General features: G+C 36.5%; 1 long non-coding RNA gene across 5 annotated transcripts in view; it reads right to left on the reverse strand.

The window, feature by feature from the left end:
- LOC137225756 (uncharacterized) overlaps positions 1-15,323 on the reverse strand; it is a 123,256-nt gene extending 107,933 nt beyond the window's left edge. For all 5 annotated transcript variants that reach the window (XR_010944013.1, XR_010944015.1, XR_010944014.1 and 2 more), the window contains exon 1: positions 15,175-15,323. This is a non-coding gene — a long non-coding RNA (uncharacterized lncRNA). The remainder of the gene's footprint in view (positions 1-15,174) is intronic.
- Positions 15,324-17,531: the final 2,208 nt, after the last annotated feature.

The following is a 17,531-nucleotide window of genomic DNA, read 5'->3' on the forward strand; positions in this document are numbered from 1 at the left end:
TTATTGCAGCCTTTCCTAAGTAAAAGATATTTGTTACATAAATCAGACATGTAAAATCTATGTCACTGAGCTAAAGGGAAAAAGAAAGAAGAAGCTATTACTTTGGCCTACTATCAATTCATGTATGTTTAACCTTTGCACCTAATACGAGTATTCCTAGGCTGAATTTTGCAATTGAGAGATCACTTCATATGGTGGTGTATACATACATTTATGTATGTATACAAATGGGTTTATTCACAGAGAGAGTATTTTTTTCTTTGTAAAGAAGAGTTTCATTCTGCAGTGAGTAGATAAAAACCATTGCCTTTATTTTATCCACTGATTCTCTCCTTTCAGATCTTAATGAAATAAATAAGTGGGAAGTCTGGAAATTCCCAAATGGCCACAGAAACTACCATTACTCTGTGATAAAAGAGGTTAAACTGCCCAAAGCCATAATTTTGAGTCTTAATTGAATGCTAGCAGTTCAACCGTGAGCAGGATGTCCAGAAGAATGGCAGGTCCTCTGTAGGCCTCCCACAATGGGGATGCGTGGGTAGACACCATCTGCAGCTCAGGGGTGGGGGAACAAAAAGACATTTGAGGAAGAGGGGATTTCTTACCGATATGATTTAATGGGAAAGAGCTGTAAGTCATCCATCATGACTCTGACACACATCACACCCAAGATCAGCCAAAGCCACTAGATGTCACGTACCGCCTGCAGCGTGTCAGGCCTTCTGGCATCAGCACTTTTGTGCATCCTGCCACCTCCCCTTTCTTGCTGTACTGCATGGGGAGGCCCAGGAATGCCTCTGCCCACCCCACACCAACGTTTGCTAATGCAGGCTTTATTATCGCACACCTCAACAACCACTCAGGACAATTCATGTGGTGACAGGGAGAGACAATCAGAGCTGAACAAGGATGCCAGCGCCACCAGATGTTGCTGGATCTCTCATAAACTGGATTAGCATGACCATGCTGTTCCAAGAAGGCCAGGACAACATGGGCCAGGCAAGGACACATGGGTGCTCAGAAGGACTCATGGGGACAGCTGCTCAGAGACACAGAGATTAGGCCCAGACTCGCTTCCACTGCTTTCAGTTTTCCTTACAGATCTTACTTTAAAGTAATTATCTCAACTATACAAAATATGGAATTGGGTTAAGACGAGCAAGAAAAACAAACAAGCTATGTCTCCAGTCACAGTATGATGACAACCTGTCCTCACACCCAAGTGTTTTTCGTTTAATTTCAAAGTATGAAATGGCATGAAGACACACACATTTGACATTATAATGTGTTATAATTAAATTTATATTATATTCTCTTGTTTTAACTTCTTAAACTATTTGTTTTTATCTCATCTTCCAACAAAATTACAAGCTCTCCAAGTGCAGAGGCCACGGGTAGTGGTGCCCCTTTGGTCCTCACAGGGCCTAATTCCATATTAAACACTTACTGGTTGCTTGATGACTAATCAGTTGGTTTGAAAAGGTTTTGCTTCTGTTTTTGTTTTCAGTATTTCCGAAGACTGTATAAGAAAACTGAAGACAATGTGCAGAGTGAAAATAAAACAAGGTTTGAAATTATTGACTTGGACCATATCAAAGAAATAGAAAGCTAAGCAGTTTGATTTTGTCACTTGAATTGAGGATATTAGTAACCTGAAAGTTCTGTGCTTGTTCAGAATAATTTTACAGGTTCAAACCCTAAAAATTGTGCCCACACTTCATGTTCTAGGCTTGTATATACCATAGTATAAATAGCCCATTTGCAGGTGCATCCAGGTGTAGTTGTTACTAAATCATAGGAATACATAAAACTACGAATAAAGGACAGTTCTCTAAGACAATAACTTGTCTGAGTGCAAAATAATTGGGACTCTTGCTGACTGAATGCACTGTTGTATTTGGAAACAACCCTATGAAATTACCAACCATATCCTGAAGTCGGCACTTCAAGTTTATCTGGGAAAACCCCATAGTACAGTGTTTTCATCACTATTCCCACATCCTTTGAATATACCCATATTAATTACTTTCTTCCTAGGTTATTATTATTCTTGTTTCTTCTAACATTTTCCACACACACTCTTTGTTAACACAAAGAGTTAACTTATATTGTGGTCAAGTTATTGTATCCATTCCTGAATATATTCTCTTGCTTGAGTTCCAGAAGTTGGTACACTGTTAATATTGTATTGCATCCTGAAACAACTTTTATTTGGAGGCATTGATGCAATAAAAATATTTCATATTTATCATGGATACTAATGGGAGAGACTACCTGGTGGAAATGACAAGTTCTTACTCTGTTTGTGAGGAAATTCTGATTTGGTTCTCATTTATAAATTGTGGACCAAAATGTAGGTTGGGAAAAGTAACAAGGCAAAATGAGGCACATGGTTATTACTAAGTATTAAGAGTAAATTGATGTTATTCAAGATACAATAAAAATACCATCTATAACCCAGTTCTTAAAATCCAAGTCAAAAAAAATACAAACCTAAGGACAAAAGAATTTATTCATTATATGTTTCCTATAAACAATGTTTTCTTGTTAGAATTAAACTATAATTTAAATAACCAGATGCAATGCAAGTAAGAGATTACGCTAAAATATTGATACATTAATTGACATTTTAAATATCTCTTCCTTTTTGATCAGGCACTTGGAGACTGACACTCTAACTTGGATAAGTGAGTGTTTAACTCAGCATAAAGATATGTATGAAAATGTAATTTATACATTGCGTATGTAAACACTGTGGGCACACCAGAGAACACAGTCCATATGTGAATATACGACCTCATCTGAGCGGCCTTCTCTGACATTTCACTCCTGTAGCTGCAATGTGCCTCCACCTTCAGCTGCCATCACCTTTTTTTTTTTTAACATCTTTATTGGAGTAAAATTGCTTTACAATGGTGGGTTAGTTTCTGCTGTATAACAAAGTGAATCAGCTATACATATACATATATCCCCATATCTCCTCCCTCTTACATCTCCCTCCCACCCCCCCCCCCAATCCCACCCCTCTAGGTGGTCACAAAGCACCGAGCTGATCTCCCTGTGCCATGCGGCTACTTCCCACTAGCTATTTTACATTTGGTAGTGTGTATATGTCCATGTCACTGCCATCACCTTTATCACTCATTGCATGATGTGATTTGCTTACTTGCTTTATTGTCCCTCTCCCCGACTAGAAGTGGCCTCTAAGAGGACAGGGACTTTGTTACTTGCTCCCTACAGCAGTCTTAGCACTTCACATACTGGCTGGCACTCAAAAAAATACGTGCGAATGTTAGAATATATATGAAATACACGTGTTCTTTTGGAAGTAGATAAAAGAAGAACACCGAGAAGACTTTTCACGTGTGTAATTATGATCCTCTAACGTCAGTTGTAATGTAAAATATTTCTTCATTCAAATGAAGTGCTTTACGCAGAGTATTTTAGTATGCATTGCACAAATAATCTTTTTCAGTAAATCATTTTCAATAAGTACTTTTCCACAGAGCAGCTGAAAAGGAGTAGGAAAGAAGGTTATAGATAAAACATAATAAAGCTTTATGATTAAAATTTCTAAAATCCTCAAGGTATTATTCCATGACTCATGAAATAAAGGCCCTTAAAATCAATTAAATGAAACCAAGTTCAGCATGTTGTAGTCAATACTTACATTCCTGAATTTTATATAATGTTCACGTTTGCCAAAAAGGATGCATTATTAATGCCTACATTAGATTTGCTGAGGGTAAGCGACTACAGTGATGAATGGGGAGATTTTCTTGCACATACACTATTTTAAAAGTTTCAGTGAGTGTGTGTACTTTTAGAATAATTTAAACTGAATTAAAACAATCTGAAATTTTTGTATGTAGTAAACACCTCTAATTCTAGTTAGCTCCAAATGCATAGATAGATGAAAATGTTGATAAAAATGGAAGGTAAATTTCCATAATGAGAGACTTCAGTTGTTAAAAAGTCTTTCTTCTAGGGGACTTGGGATTATACTTTGAACAAACTAAAAAAAATAGATGATTCCAAAAACTTAAAATCTACTTTTCTTACCAATTATGTAAGATACTCCCCTTCAGCACACTTACTTATGACACTATGTTTGTTTAACTTCAACATCCAAACAACTGAGACAGTTAGCAAAAGACCAATTTTGTATAGCCCCACACCCACAGATAATGGGTCTTTAAAACCATGCACGATGCCATTCTAGAATTCTCTCTTTGAGAGAAAACCACAAAAGCATTTTTTATTTTCCAGCTCTTGCCTTTCTTTAAGCAAAAGTATTTAATTTTTTGCAAAAACTAATAATACATTTATATGAGTCAAACATCAAAAAGTATGAAAGGCATATGGTGAAAAGCCCCTTTCTCTTCCAAAGTAAATACTTTGGAGTTGATTTCCCAGTTTCACCAAGAAGTAAATTTGCAGCTTTGTTTTCTGTTCTACCTCTTGCTCTTGGGAGTTTCTAGGAAGAGTTTCTAGTTTCTTGGGAGTTTATAGAGGGATGTTCATCCCAGAAGTTCTGCCTTCTTGCTTGAAGGATCAAACCGGGGCCCATGATCTTTCTGCAATTCCCTGGCCCCTCTGTTGTCTTTTGATAGCTCCTGGCTGCCTGCCTGAAAACTTTCTCTATTATTTCATATCCTAAAAAGAAAATTCTTTCATCCTTGCCATTTTCCAAGGTGCCCTAGTTCTCCTGTAGCCGTCAGTGCCAGAGTTCTTCAAAAAATAATCCAGACTCATTGCTATCATCTCTTCATCACCACCTACTCATTCCTTAACTTTATGAAATCTAATTTCTGCACAACCACCACCATCAACCCCCTCCGACACACACACACACACACACACACACATACACACACACTCATACACGCACACATGGAGACCTATTCATCATCCTAACCAACAGCAACTTTCGCAGTGGCAGCTCAGCCACTCCTGGCACTATGGCCCAGCGCTTCCTCCACCCAGCTCCATCCATAGAGGTGCTCACATCACCCAACCTAGCTTCCTTTTCCTCACCTCAGGATCCTGCCTCTGTTCCCTTCATTGGTGTTTTTCCCTCTTTCAAGTTCTGCTTACTCCAGAGCTCGTGGGGTTTTTGTTTGTTTGTTGTTGTTGCTCTAAATCATCACCAGAAGTATCATCCACTATTGCTTCTTTGGGAGATAATACAAAATCTTCATACTGAGCTCTTATCTCTCTCTGGAATTTCAATTATGCGCTTCCCAGGTCTCCTGGATATTTTCACCGGATCGTCCCACTACTGCCTCAAAGCCTGCTAAACTCACACTCTATTTCCCTCAGCCAGTGGTTCTCAGTGGAGGGTGATTTTGCCGCTGCCCGTCCCCCCACCTCCTGGGGACATTTTGCAATATCTGGAGACATTGTCACACCGGGAAGAGCTGCTACTGGCATCTAGTGGGTAGAGGCCAAGGGTAATGCTGAACATCCTGGGGTCCAAAAGACAGCCCCCATAACAAAGAATTATCTGGCTCAAACTATCAAAAAAGTCCAAGCTGAAAGTCTTCCCTAATCTAATTGCCACTGAAACATCCCTATTTCTGTCACCTACTCACTTTGACAGGAGGTCCTGAATTTAATCCTGAGCTGTTCCTCTTCTTTTCTGTTTTCCTCAGGTTTCCCACTCCATTCAATATCCAGAGTTTCACTTGGGTTTTTTCCTTGGAAATTTCTGTTCATTGATTATTTTCTTCATTCCTATTACTGCAGTATTTGCATGCAAGCACTTGGGTAAAAAAAAATAATAGTTTCACGGCTCTCAGTAGCTCAAGACTCTTTTCCCTCCTACCCTGACACTCTACTGCTAAATACTGCTAATACTGTTTCTCCCACATCAGCGATTTTCAATGGCAACTTTCTGGAGCCTCTTTGTCTTAACATTCCTTCACAGGTCAGCCCTTACCACCACCTTCCTTTCACGCTCTGTGTGAACTTTCCTTTCTGCCAGACTGGTCTATCCTTTATTCCATATTTTGCTCTAAATATGATAACTAAATAAACAATTACACTAGATTAGTAGCTCTATCGAATAGACAGCAAAATAGTTGATTATTTTGCTGTCAATAAAAATTAACCATTAACAAAAACCGTTTATCTTTTTGAAGATTCTATCCTAGACATTTTGTAACATATCAGAGAATTCTGGAGCCAGGCTAACTGAATCAGTTCTTGTCTCTGCCACTTCTGAGCTTAGGCAAGTTACTTTATTTCCTCATCTGTAAAATGGGCTAACAAGAAAGCTTACCTTATAGAGTTGCTGTGTAACTCTATAAGCATGTAGTAAGCACTATAATATTCTCTATTATTCCAAAAGAAAGAGAAGAGTGCTCTATTATTCCTTTATAAACCCACATTTGCAGGCTATTACTGATGTATACTGCTAATAATGTTATTCTTATTGGTGTGGTGGTCAAAGTGATACACCCTTTAATACACATCTAATTGTTTAATAAGTTGCTGGATATTTTCTGAAAATAGCAAGCAGATTTTTCTTTATGTGTGTGTGTATATATATATATATATATATATATATATTTTTTTTTTTTTTTTTTTCCCCAAGAGACCTTAAAAGATTCTGGAAACCTAAAAGTTCCTACAAGATGCAAAGCCTCAGTATATTCACTGTTCCCACATCAGCCAAGCTCTCCTTGTTGCCAGGGTTATCAAGTTTCTGAAGTTCAGCATTCAACATGTTCACTGTTAATTAATACATGGCTCTGATCTACTTGGGGAAACTGTAAAAAGCAATTAAGAGCAAACCAGACCGGAGAATAAAGGACAGGCTTCCTTCTTTTTATCTCTTCCCAGAGTTTCAACGTTTTTCACTGTAGCTCCCCATGGGTGGGTTGAGAGGTGGAACAGTTCATAAGCAATTTATTTTGAAATTGGTGAGGGGTCGGGGGAGGTGTTAGCATTTCTCCCTAAACCTGGCCTTCCTTGTGAAGTTGCTGCTGTCTCCCTGTTCTTTGCCTCTTTCCCCTGGGTGGTCTCTCTCTCCCCGAGTGATGGTAACAGCAGGGAAAACGGGAAATGTGGATCTGTAACTACGTGCCTTTATTGCCTGGTGTACAGGCTCCAGACACCATTTGATTTCATAACTCAGATCCTTTCCTTCTGCTATCTCCTCTGTTCAGTATCAAACTCTGCCCAAGTCCTCTCTCAACCACCACCACCACCCCCACCGTAAGTGGAGCTAGTAGAACAAGTGAGGATCTGCCTGTAATTACTGCTTAATTCATTTGCATGTGGATGTTCTCATTATAATGTCATTAGCGTGGGGAGGGAGTCTGGTTGCCAGAGCAACCAGGAGTGGGGCAGGTGCAGTTCAGCCTCAGATGGATTCTCGGCTGTTTGGTCAAACTCCACCTGTATTCCTGGCCCTTATCACTACCGTGGTTACCAGAAGAAAACATTCCGCAGCTTTACCCTCTTTATTTTGGCTGTGTCTTTGGAGTGTCTTGGTAACCTGTACAGTTCTTCCTGATTTTACTAAAATCTTCTTTTATTTTAACTAGCCATGCTTAGGAATTTAAGCTCCCACTCGCCACATGTGGGTTTTGAGCCCTTGAAACGAGATGAGTTGAAATTGAGATGGGCCGTAAGTAACTGTAATATACACAAAGGTCTTCAAAGACTTAATATGAAAAAAAGAGTGTAAATTATCTCAATAAATTTTTTAATTTGGATTGTATATTGAAATGGTGATATTTCAGATATATGGGGTCAAATAAAATATATTATTAGCTTTTTTATTTTATAAAATGGTTACTAAAACATTTAAAATTACATATGTGACTCACATATATGTTCCATATTATATTTGTATGGACAACACTGTCCTAGATGATAGATTTCTCTTCTAAACCTCCCCTCTGATCAATACTTCCTTCTTAATCCTTACAGATGTTTACAATAGCTGGAATCTATGCAGAATTTCCATACCTAATTCTTTCTGGATTGCCTAGCAATTTTCTTGTTTTAGCCATCATTTCATAAATACTCTTAGAGGTTAAAGAATTCGGTTTTCCCATCAATACAGGAATTCCCTCTTAAAGCAATGCTGATGGATGGCTAACCAGGCTCTGCTTGAGTCTCTCCCTGGGGCCCCTACTTTACAGAATATAAGATAGAGAAGAACTCAAATTACAACAATGCTTTTCCTTACATTGGCAAGAAATCTGCTTCCTTCATAAAAGCTACCCACTAATCTTAGTTCTGCCCTTGGAAAAAAAGTAGAGTAAGGGTGCTTCTCATCCACATGACAGCCCTCCATTTACTTGAAGACAGCTGTCATGGTCTGCTAAGCTAAGATTCTTTGTTAAACATTACCCACTCCCCTCAACAATTTCTCATAAGTCATGGCCTCGAGGCTCAACCATCCTTGTTGCCCTCCCCCAGACTTTTGTCATTTGTCAATGTCCCTGTAAAAATGAGAGATCCAGAAGAGGACATCCAACTCCAGATGTGGTGCACACTGTGTAGAAACAGTAAGACTATTCCATCTCTTCTACCCGACACAGCCTAAGACTGCATTTGTTTCATCACCTCCTCTGTCCCATTGTTGACACATGTTGAACTTCTCGTCCGCTCAACCTAATAGATATTTTTTCATATAAACTGTTATGAAGTCATAACTTCTTTATCCCAGACTTACAGAATTGATCTTTTAAAACTTGAAACCCAAGGCTTTATGTTTACCTCCATAGAATTTTACTTGTGCGCTTTATTACCAGGTAATTTTGTCTGCTTCTTTCTCAGTGAATTAGCTGGGCTTCTCACCCGTGTGCCAGTCAAAGACATGATAAACTTGCTTTCGATGTCATTGTACTCACTGATAAATGTACTGAACTAGACGGAGCCACCTTGTCCATTATTAAAGAGACTTTATCAACTGTTTTTCTAAAATCAGTATGCACTGTGGTGTTATCTGGACAAACTATTCTACCAGAAAACAATGGCAGTCAGTAACGATTTATTGTGCACCTACAATGGCCAGAAATCTTCTAGACATTGAAGTATGTTTTGAATTCAGTGAAACAATTCTGATGCCTAGTGATCACCTCCTCCTTCTCTACACGTTCCCAAGCTGTATCTTTAACAGTCTGTTAGGACTGTTAGGACATTTTGCCAGACTTCGTTATTGATCTTACTGGTTTACAATTTCTGTAGTTCAACATTTTAACTTTTCAAATAACAAGACACCATTTGCAGCTTGCCACTTTTTCCATATTACATCCATCCTCACGGTGTCTTAAAGGTTATCAGCCACTATTCCACAATCATACCTGTAAGTTATTTTATTTTCCTGGGGAAGAGGTCAACTGTACTTGGAGATTTATAGTTATTTAAAGTTGCTCTCTCCTTTCTTCTTTCTTTCCCTCATCCTGGGGAAACTGTATCTGCCGTGGTTATCACATTAGCCTGGCATCTAATGTAGAGACTAATTTTTGACTGCTTAAATTTTTAATCTTTTTTTCCTCCTCTTTCCAGTTTGAAAGTTATCTCTTCATCTCATTGAAAAAGAAGGAAAATTAAGCCAAATAGGTCTTTTGCCTTCTTTCTTTTATTAATGTTAAAGCATTTTTCCCCAGGCATGATCAACAATTATGTTCTTAATTCATTTTCTGAAGGCAAAAGGTACACCTCGTTTTCTAAATAACTTTCATCAAGATAATGAGACTAGATTCCAGGAGACTCTCTTGGTTTCTATACCTGGATTTACTAGTAGATCATTTAGAAAATTTGTATACTTGTTTTTCTCCCATCTATACTTATAGTATGTTTCTGACTTATAAAGATGTAAAAGTGTAGTCAATTAAAATGAAAAAAATATACAAATTGTCATCAGATTTTCTATAGAAACAATCCAGTGAATTTCTAATTTAGGACTGATTCTCTCTCTCTCTCTTTTTTTTTTTTTGGTAGCCTCTGCAGAAACATGTAATATCTTGACACTATTAAATGGCCTGGTAAAATATTGTTAAACTCATTATTCATTTAATTCTAAGCCCAATGTTTACATTGTTACCTTTATTTCATGTGTGTATATGCCACAGATGCTGGTAATAGTTGTATGGTTATAATGGTCTAGCGTTGCAGGTTGAAATCTTTTGTATAGCCAGGCTAAAGTGTCCCAGAGAAAAAAGTTCTAAATAGGTGCTTTTGAAGAAGAGGATGATAAATTGTTACTATCTATGTTGCCAAAAAGTAAGTGATTATATATAATTGAATGAATCTTGAAAGGTACTGTAAGCTATGAGTTTAGTCTTCTGCATTTATAAATGTTACATCCACACTTAGATTGTATCTACTAGTGTAATGAGAAGGCAAACTGTGAAAGAGTAATTTGACTAATTCAGTCATAATTATCATATCAATCATTTGGATATTTCAGAAGAAAGTTTTAAGTGCCTGAATTATGGAAATAATTACTCCATTTCTCCATTGCCTTTACTCTGTGCATATGAAGAGATAACCTGATAGACCGTTTTTTTCTTTTTATAAAAAGACAGCTTTTAAAATTCGGAACCACCCAATATAATCTCTGAAAACCTTTCACAGTTTTGCATCTGGGTTCTTTTGATAAATATTATCTTCTCATTTTTATAACAATTTTTCCAAAACAAAGGGCATCTTTTTCTAAAGTTATTTGTCAGTATAATGCAAATTAAAAATTGCAGCTTAATATTGTAGATTATTTCCTTACAATATTGCAAAAACAGCCTTGAATTGAATTAGATCATACTGGCTGCTTACTTAATTCAGTTAAAATCAGTAAACATGAAAGAAACTAGATTCTGATGGTAATTTTATTCATGTCTCAGATTTACAATAACCTCAAATTATTTTGTTTGATTTGTTTTTCCACCAATAATTTAGTTTAATTTATCACTTTACAAAACCTGAATAGGCTATCAAAGTATTGAAATATACATTCTTTTAGGAAACCTGTCATTCTGAGATTGTCCTTATTTTTGCTCCCAATAAAAGATTTGTTACCACCCGCAGGAAAATTTTCTAACCAAAAGATGGCAATAGATTGACCAATTAAAAATGCATCCATCTGTTGGTCTGCTTGTTGCCTTGCTATTTGAAAAACGCAGATCTAAGTGGGTTGCTTTATTTATGAAGACCCTCTAACTGTGAGAGTTATGAATTCATAAGCTGGCATTCATCAACACAATAAAGGTTAACATTATAATAAAAGTTAAATATATAGAGCATTTCATATATTTCTTTAATAGGTTTGAATTTTTAAACATGTAATTTTAGAAAATAGAGCTTTTTTATATAAAATGCAAAATAGGTTTTAACTGTTCTTATAGAATTTTAACAGAAATTAGGATTTACATACAAAAACATCAAGTTGCATATGAACCATTTGATGTTTGCTTTGCTTATGAATAGCAGATAATTACTTTGAAGTGACTGAATATGAAGCTTTATTCTTCCTCAAGGAAGAAGTGTGAAAATTGGTAGAACTAGGATTATATTATTTTAGCATTGAAAGGAAGATGATCCTTTCAATCATCTAGATCAAGATGCTCTAGATTGAAAACGGAGGCTTAAAGAGATGTGATTACTTGTCCAATATCAAACAATCCAGAATCTAAGATTCTTGCTTTCTTAATATGGCGTTTCTTTCACTGTGTAACATGCTCTTGTAGTACCCTGAGTTAAATTGTTTGATTTTTATGCTCTGCTTTGTTAAGTTATACATAGTATCTACATTCCATTAGTTCAGATTTTGTCATCTGTGTTTGGGAGAAAGAAATTTTGACTGATATCTTTACTTCTATGTAAATTTCAGGTATAGGAAAGAAATCAAGACTCACACTTTGTGATAGCCAAGCAAAGAAGCAGTTTGTGTGTGTGTGTGTGTGGTCACCATGTAAGATATCTACATATAAAAACAGATTAATCTCTGCAAGAGATGGTACACAGGAAGAAGACAATTCCCATGGACTAACAGTGCGTCTACCTCTGAATTTAAGACCAATAACAAATGGAAACAGTAAATTTTTGGTGAAAAAGTACTTGTGAGGCTCTTTAAAAACATCTTTCAGACAATTACATTAAGTAATAAAAATGTATGGTCCAATTTTAAAAAAATGATTTACTGCAGTTATCTAGCACCTCACCAAATTAAGGTACAATAATGTTAACAACAAACCATTATTTTGTGCCAGGCACTATGTCTATGGCTGAATATAGAGTATCTCACTGAATTCCTATAACAATCCTGAAGTGGGCACTATTATTAGTCCCATTCTACAGATGAAGAAACTGAGGCTCTCACTAGGGCATACATTTCCCTCCTAGAATGTGATAAATGTAAAGAGAGTTACTGTGTGTGAGAAGAAGAACAGAAAACATGAGAGCTGAGATGAGGTTGAATATCAGATGGACAGTTAGGGTCTTTTAACTAAATGATTCTCTCTCCTGCTTTAGCCATAGATGCACAATTTGAGTTTGGGTCTCGATAAAGTTACAAATCGCATGTCACGGGCAGTCAAGCTTACTCTCAAATGGTCAAACCTTTCACCGTTAAATCTTTCTATGAGTCTATTATGTCACATCCATGGAGAAATAGGTTTTTATACAATGCTTAATTCTGACAGTATTTTTTAAAGTTCAGACAATTTTAAATTTTCTTTGATTCCTGACAAAAAGTGAGAACAGGGAAAAAAATGAAAAAGCATTAGTTTCTCTGAACCTCATTTTAATCACGAATTTGAATCTTCTAAACCATCTAACTTTAAGCACACTTGCTAACAAGTAGCTAAGCCATTTGTGTTTGTTTTGCGTTTTATTTCTCTCTGTGTTGGGGGCAGGCAAATAATCAGCTAAAAAAAGAAGCTAATGCTGGTGGCTTTGGGGGACAGGCTTCAAGCTCCTGAAATCAAAAGTGGACTGCAGAGACAATGGGGAATGTAGTTAGATACTCTGTTTACGGAAATGGGCACATTTGTCCAATACGGTGTAACCCAAGGCCATCCATTTTGGTTTGGCAGCAAGCAAGTAATTGTATGAAAAATCTGCATTTATTCCCCAAATGGCTATAATTAATGGGCCCCATAAAGAAAGTCAATGCAAATCCTATGTGGTCACAGAAAAGAAGCAAACCTCCCAAACTTTGGGGAAAATTTTCACCATCAGCTAGTTCAATTTTATAGCGTCGGTTAATTACAACCTGATTCATTGATGAATATACCTAAAGGAAAACACCTGTCCACACAATATGACTACCTACTGAAATTCATTTTTTATGGTTATTTCCCAAATTAAATACCCTGAACATAAATGGAAAAATGTATGTTTTCCATGGTGAAGAAAGAATTAAGGAGAAATTCAATAATATGGACTTGAAAGAGAAAATCAATAACTTATTTTGAAGTTACAAGAGGCAATTTTATACAGATGCCAATTTTTAAGGGGTTTATTTTTTTCTTTAATCAATCATCCTTCTCCCTTTCCCCTATATAAACTGCTTTTATTCTGAGTTAGAAGGCAAGATGGTATTACTCGAAAGCATATTCTTTATAGAGATAATTAACCTCAGTGGCTTGCCAAGAGTATTTCTAGGCTTGTGTGAGTTTGTTCTTATGTGTATGCGTATTTGTACAGATAATCTCCAAGCACACTTTGTATTAAAATACACCAAACCGACCCAAATTGAATTCTAAAGACCAATATTATTCTTGGCATTATCTTACCAAGAAGACAATTTATTGAAAGCCCATTTCTATCCACAACCAAGTGTAATTTATTGGGGGTTTCCAAGAGCTTTAAAATATTAATTCCGAGTACTACTTCATTTGTTCTCACCAATTTCATCAGTTTGAAAATTAATCAATTGGCAAAAATGTTGAACTCTAAGTGATATTAGATTTGAATTATGCATGTGAATTTCATCAGAACATGAAGAGCAAAACATATTACAGAATTATAAATAGGTAAATTATCTTTGAAGAAGGATCTGTGTAAACTGAGAATAATCAATAATATGGCTTTAATTCTAAAAGTTTAAGGCTTTTCTATCTTTGCAACTCTTAGTTTCATGTGTGTATATTTTTCCAGAATTCTTTACATTTAGATTTGTTCTATTTTTTTATACTAAGTACCGAAAGAAGCACTGTTTTTGAAGATTCGCTGTGTTTAGAAAAAAAGAATCACAAAATTATTTCCGTGGTAATTATTAGCTTTGCACTCAACAGGTTTAAGGCATTGGTGAATCAAACATTTGCTCAACATTCCCCATGGATTTGCCAACCATCTGTGTTAACATCCCAAGTAAGCTCCAGGGTTATAAAGTTATTTGCTCAGGTTTATTGGTTACACTCTTGCCCCTGAAAAACTACTGCTTGCCTTTTGCCTGGTAGACCAGAAACCCAAATGTTATAAGCAACAGTGCTCCCAGACTCACAGCAAAACAGATCATTTACACAAGACGATAAGCTATAATATTCAAATCTATACCTTTCATGCGTTTTACTTTTATATCTTCTTATCTCCAAGAAAACAAAAAATAGAAACATAGTAAAAGTAAAACTTGAGTACAGCTACTACAAAAAAGTAAGCTATAATGTATTACCATGTTATAATATATTAAATATTTTAGGTGGTATGTATCTTAATCGAAACAGAGGCAAATATATTTTATTTCCTGTGACAAGGCAAAAATTAATCCGTTTCTTTTTAGAGAATATCAGGGCTCCTAGTGATTTTAGAGTAAACTTGGAACATTTGGTTTAAAGATCCTGCAACTTTAGCAGATCAGGAAATATGATGTTCCGCTTTAGAGACTCATAATCAGAATGCAGATGGCACAAAATAAAAACAAAGGAATTAAAATGAGGCTTACGTCTTAATGCAGTCTCTCCTTCTAGAGATTGGAATTTTAATTTGTGCTAATGACCTATCTGACTTTTCAGAGAAGTAATCTACTGTACAAATAGAAACATCTCAATAGCGGGGCTTCCTATTGTAGAATGCAACCTCCTTCCGATATTAAGACGTTACATTATACAAGATGCAATCCGTGCAAAGTCTCAAGCATAACATTCCTCCAGCTACTTTCCAATTAGCAAAAACAAATGTTCCCAAGTAATTTTATGAAGAGATATCAGTACTTACAGGTCAGCTAAGGATCAATCAATCCGAGAAAGGGGAAGCTAGAACCTCTGATCACTCAAACTAGGAGAGAAACTAGGACAATTCTTGGGCACCAGTCCCCAAAAAGATGCAGCAAGGGAGCTTTATTCTTTGCATCAACAAGTCTTGGAATGCTTGCCTTCCCAGGGTGATTATTACATCACATTGCTGGGCTACAGATGTGGGAGTTTGGTATATGTATGTGTTTGCATTTTTGCCTGTGTTTGAGAAAGCAGTCTCTGAAGGACTGTAGATCAAACCCTCCCTCTGGTAGGCTCTCATCACCAGCTTTTGAAGAATTAGTTATGTGCCCCCCTCCTTTTCTACCTAAATGTGGTGCTGGGCCTCAGGATGCCTTGGCACACAAAGCTTCCATCCAAGGCTGTCACTTGACTGACAGCAAAGAGGTTGCCGGGAGATGGACAGCTGTGTGTAGGTGGACACGGAAAAAACAGAGAGCTGAGCAGATTCAATCAGAATACAGCAAGAGGAAGCTTCTAAACCACAGACCCTTCCAGCCTCAGCAGCCTTGAGGAGCTTTAAAGCCGCCTAGTTTTATTTTTAATCGAAGTCAGGTTTTAAAACAAGTACCCAAGTTTATAAGTAGATGGATAGCGATAACACATAAACACATATTGCAAAGTGGCACGATAACTGTATTGTTAAAGAAAACTGTAAATGGCAAGACCCTGCGCATCCTGAATTTCCTCTTTGCCTTGGATTCTACCTGCGCGGCGATTTCTGCATTGTAACTTTAGTTCTTGGAGTCACTTAACCAGGGTGGCCTGCTAAGCGGTATGGGCACAACTGGGTATTTATCGAAGTGTTTTAAATGATAATGATCTGATTGAAAACTATAAACGTTTCAGATGAGAACATAAGGAGACACGTGGAGGATATGCGGCCCAGTTTTGTTTTTTTTTAAATTTTTATTGGAGTATAGTTGCTTTACAGTGTTATGTTAGTTTCTACTGTACAGCAGAATGAATCTGCTATACGTATACATATATCCCCTCTTTTTTGGATTGCTTTCCCATTTAGGTCACCACAGAGCACTGAGTAGAGTTCCCTGTGCTGTACAGTAAGTTCTCCTTAGTTATCTACTTTATACATAGTATCGATAGTGTATACATGTCAGTCCCAATCTCCCAATTCATTCCGCTCCCCGCCCCCAGCTTTACTGAGCTGCAGTAAACTGACCATTTAATGGAACAGACTTGATTAATTTCCTGCCGATGACCAATTACCTCTGAGAGGTGTCTATGTAATATAAATAGGCAGGTTAAAGCTTCTGCAATGGGACCTCACTCTTAAAGTTAATGCATGTTGGAATACCTCTCATAATCACCTGTGCATGTTTGGGTTCAAATTTGTTTTAATTCAGAGCTGCAAGAGATAGAGACTTAAAAGTCAGGCCATATATCGTAACCCACACGTTAATCCCGAATGTCAGAGTGGAGTATCAAGTCTCAGGAGATAAATCCTATATTTATCAGGTACAAATATTCTCTATAGAAGAAAGATTTATCCCAAACTGGGATGACTCAGTTTCCAATCCAGCTAGAGATGTTTAAGGATGTTCTTCTTAAAAGGCTGTGTTAATAGAGTCACAAATTTAAATAATAAATGGCATGGGACTACCATTCTCTGCATTTTAACGCCTAATTTTTAACTTCTTCTCTGACTGCCCCATCAAAAGAAAACCTGGGGTGCATACACATAGAATTGAATAAGAAAAAAGCCAAATGGTCCAACCGATATACTTTAAATGTCAGTTTGAGTCAAATGATCCGTTACTAACTGAATTTCTTTTCACCTCCCTACTTCAAATAACTCATTGTTGGCCTGAATTTCAGCCAGTTTATTTGTGCAGATATAGGCATGATCTAAGAAAAAGTAATTCCACATATAACTAAGTAAAAGAGGGCTGCTTAATATATTTTAAAGTTGTATGATGTAGGTTTGTGCATAGACTCCTGAGTTAGCATTTATTTTATATGAATTTTTCATTGGTTTTAAACATTCTATGTCCAAATAATGCCAGTTCTAACTAAAGCATGTTTATGAACCTCACTTTATTTCTTTATATAGGGAATTTACTTACGTTCAATTGATTTTAATAAGGTTTTACTGATTTACGTTGGGACTCAAGTAGTATTGTAATTCAGAAAAAAAAAAGCCTAAGTATAGGCTTTTCTTGGAGTTTTGGCTGAGTTTCCTCTTTAGTCCTTTTGAATAAACAGTCAAAAGGCATAATCTTTTGCAGGCAAAAAGCTTTCCTTATTTATTAATTGAAATAAGTTATTAGGTTAAAGAAATAAAATATAAACATAATTTCA

Source organism: Pseudorca crassidens, chromosome 6, assembly GCF_039906515.1.
Source record: "Pseudorca crassidens isolate mPseCra1 chromosome 6, mPseCra1.hap1, whole genome shotgun sequence".
Lineage (NCBI taxonomy): Eukaryota > Metazoa > Chordata > Mammalia > Artiodactyla > Delphinidae > Pseudorca > Pseudorca crassidens.